Below are 4,280 nucleotides of genomic sequence, written 5' to 3' on the forward strand. Positions count from 1 at the left end.
GTTGTTTAGGCAACATCAGTATGTTTAGATTCAACTTATAAACTGAACCATATATATTGTATTATACCTTTAGTGATGAATTTATACTTTCCTTTTACTATATGGTTTTCTTCTAGTTGAAAACTTCATGTTTACCCGTTTCAGGTTCTTACAAAATCGGGACTGCATCTGAATATGTAAATGCGACTTATATATTTTCTAGAAAATATTGTTCTTGGTATATGTTTCAGCTTAGACATTATAACATCCAATACGTTAGTGAATCAAGTTACAAAATACGTTAGTGATGTGTTTTGCTTTATTATTTAACCTTGATATGAAGACCTGCTATACGGATTCCATGTGCAAGAAGAGCTCTTGTAGCCGTCCTGTTTTGTCCTATATTTATGTTTACAATTTGTTGTATGTAGAAGAACCCGTTCTCTTTTTTGAGATAACCGTCCATCATATGATGTAAATAAATTGTTGTTTCTTTTAATTTTATTGTTATAGAATTGATTAATAAATTTAATAAAATTGCTCTTGCGTATCAATTAGTTTTTTAAAATTCTGCTTGTGTCAGAAAGTGTATTGCCTAACTGACACATTATGTTGTTTTTGTTTATTGCAGATGGGTTATTTAAGCTCCTCTATCGCATTGTATTGGTTGTTGCCACATTGAATTCTTTGTACATTTATAACACCGAGAGCACTTCTGGTAAGTGTCATACTGGTGCAACTGTACCAGATGACATGATTGTTTTGGCAGAACCTGATCCAAGTGATATGGTGCGCGTAATCCAAAAGGCGATAACTATGCTGCCTAAAATTGATCCTCAGGTCATGCACAATTGAGTGAGTTTGTAGTTCAAGTGTCCCTTTCCTTTTTCTTTCATCGGGAAAACTAGTTACTTACTTAGTCTATTAATTTATTTTCTAAAGACGAGGGAACTCTATAGCTGGCACGATGTTGCCAAAAAGACCGCAATTATATATGACCGTGCAATGTGATCTAAGAATGGGAGCCTTTATTTTGGCAGTAAACTGTGTTGCCCGTGCAACACATTTGAGGGGTTGGGAAGTTTGAGAAGTGATTCAATAATTTTTGCTCCTTTTGTTTAGTTATATCAGAAACACCATTGCTTATTACTTCAAAAGTAGAATTTTTGTCTTAGTTCTTTACTTTTCAACTAGGCCTTAGGTATTGTAGTGTTAGTTAATTAATTGAGATAGTTATGTGAGACTTTCTAATAAATATTATACTCTGTTAAAAGATACTGGTATTTTATATTAGATGCATGGCATTTCCAAATCCCACAACTGCAATCACTACTTTGACAAATGAAAAATTAATGATGATAATTCAAACAAGTACAACTGATTGTATGTTCTTTCATAAGATTGATTCATTTGTCATGTTCAACTTCAAACCATTTGTTATATTTGTCAAATTAGTTGTATCTGACTCAATTAAGAGTTAATCAAACTAACAACCCAATTTCAGTTTAAGTTGGGAACAATCATGCATTACAAATGCAAAAATAATCTATCAAATAACCACCAACTTTTCATTTATCATCCTGCCAAGTTGATTTCCATTCTTTAGACATTCTCCATCAAACACAATGCCATAATCATGTACATTACATTAAAGAACATCAATCAAATTTCAGATTGGGATTTGAACTTGGAAATTATGAAGCAGTGAATCTACAAATGGAATGCCTTTTAGTATACAAAAGAATGGGACATTTTATACAAAAATTGTTCTTTCACTCGTAGTAAGTGTCAATAAAACCTAATGCTAGATCGGCCAATTGGTGATGGAAATTTAAGCAAATCAAAAGGTTTCTTTCATTGTACTGATATGGTTTGAGCTTTTTTTTTCTCACAAACAGAATAGAGGGAAGTCATAGGCAGTTTCCTCTTGAAATTCTCATACTTCAACCTCAAATCGTACTTAAGTGCAAGGCGACGAAAGCACCTAAGTTGATCAATGTTTGGTGATTGGCTTCTAGATCAAGAATGGATTGACTACTGAGTCTATATCCCAACATTATACTCCTTTAGAAACTTTTTTCTTTATACATATACGTAGGCCAAACACTAAAATTTTCATCCGGAAGATGTGAAAACTATATCTATGTGGTCCTCAAATGTAAAATATGCTCGAATATAGTTCGAAGTTCAAACAACAGAGGTGCTAGATCAAGCTACCCTTTGAGCTTCATCCAAGTCCCTGAAAAACCTGCAAATCCAAATAGTAAACTTTGGTTGCCAAGTAGCTTCTTAAAAGTATCAACATCCTCATTCTGTCGATAGCAAAACACATACAACATATGGCTATTAATTAATATTAAGCAAAAATATAAGTTATTCATGGTTCATGTGACAACTCAGAAATGTGGAGAAGAACCTACTGGCCACCATTAAACTCGACAAAATCTCCATATTTTTTTAGTGATGACAACACCTTTGTAAACACCTCTAACTTCAATTTCACAGCTAACTTTAAAACAGCTAACTATAAGACAATCTGACAAACAAGAAGGATGAACTTAGAATAACAACCTAAATAAAAACATGATCAACAAGGGACAATATTTAATTTATTTAATAGGATTTAGATATATACATGTCAATAAATAGTAAGACTTTCAAAACAAGATCAAGGAGGATCAGAACTAATTCAAAAAAAAATGTGTACAACACCTCAATTTCTATAATACAACATCACAACCTGAAATAACCACAATGTACACAATGTTTGTAATGTAATCTGCAAGCAATACGAGGAATGGACGCATTACATAAACATGTTGCAACACTTTTTTGATTATATATGCAAAACTGTGTAGCATCAATGATCGATGAAAAATCTATATAAAGAAGATATGCAGCAACAAATATAAATTAATTGAACCTTTTGTTAATCCATTCATTCCCTATTAGCTTGACTCACTAGTAATGTCCTCACCTTGAGAACAAATTTAAGCTTCATGTCTTTCTGAATAACATGATCAAAAAGCATCTCTTTTCTTCTCTTCACAACAACTCTTACCGGCCCAATTTGAAATCTAGGTCTACCAACATGTGATGACTCATATAGAACAAACAAACCTAAATTTGTTCCCAAAATTTGGGATTTTTGAAGAGAAGAATTGAGTTTGAGAGAAAGATTAGATTTTTTCAGAAATGGAATTTTTTTTAGATGAAAAATGATAAAGGGGTAGAAAAAGATGATAGAAAAGAGAGTTTGGGTGAAGTAAGTTTCCATTGTTTTTCTTCTGATAAAAGCAGGGAGCAAAGAACAGCGAAAACAAAAATAGGCTCACCAGATTGTGTGTTATATTGTTAGAATAAATTTTAGTATCTTGTTTCGGCTTGGAATTGGGGAGGAAATGGAAGGAATGAGGAACTGGATAAAATGAAGAAAACGAACAGTTAAAGAATTGGGGAAGATGAGACAAAAAAGCTTGAATTGGGGAAAAGTACAAAGAAATGAGAGCAATTGTTTTTAATTAAGAGATTTTAACATGAGTGTTTTATTGGGTGTGGAAAGATCTATAATAATAGTGGTATAACTTATATCCACCTTATATCCAGTGACTGTTATTGATTTGAAACCAAAAAAAAAATCTCTCACTTAAGAGACCTATGGGCATCGCGCACCATAACGGCGCCCTTTCTTCCCATACTTTCTTCGCATACAGTAAGTATAACTCTCCAACACAACTTCTAACATTAACCATAAACTTTTTTTTTGGAAACAAAATATATTCATTTATCCAAAAAAACACGATTACAACCAAGGCGATCACCGATCCAGCCAGCAAGCAAACTATCTAAACCACTCAAGGCATCACCGATTTAGCTATGTGATGTCTTAGCTTTGGCTTAGTCCAAACTCTATTAACAATATTCTCTATGATTCTATCTCCTATGTCCATATTGTGAGGTGTAGTATTAAAACATATCTTGTTTCTATGAATCGAACACTCATAAACAGATTCTGTAAAAGCACATTTGATAAGGAATGCCCTCCATCCTTTTCCTTTACATCCGCCAGTAACCCACTGCAATTCCTTGTTCCAGCTTTTTGGTGAATGCTGAACTTCTAACCAATGTAATACTTTGCTCCAAATTCTACTCATAGTAGGGCACTCAAATAGAAGGTGGTTTAAAGTTTCTTGGTTGTGACAAAAACAGTAGAGGTCCTCACTAAGCATATTAAACCGTTTCAATCGATCTTTAGTAGCCAAATTGTTATGGCAAGCCATCCAGGTAATAAACACTGCACG

This window comes from Vicia villosa, linkage group LG2, assembly GCF_029867415.1.
Source record: "Vicia villosa cultivar HV-30 ecotype Madison, WI linkage group LG2, Vvil1.0, whole genome shotgun sequence".
In the NCBI taxonomy this organism is placed as follows: domain Eukaryota; kingdom Viridiplantae; phylum Streptophyta; class Magnoliopsida; order Fabales; family Fabaceae; genus Vicia; species Vicia villosa.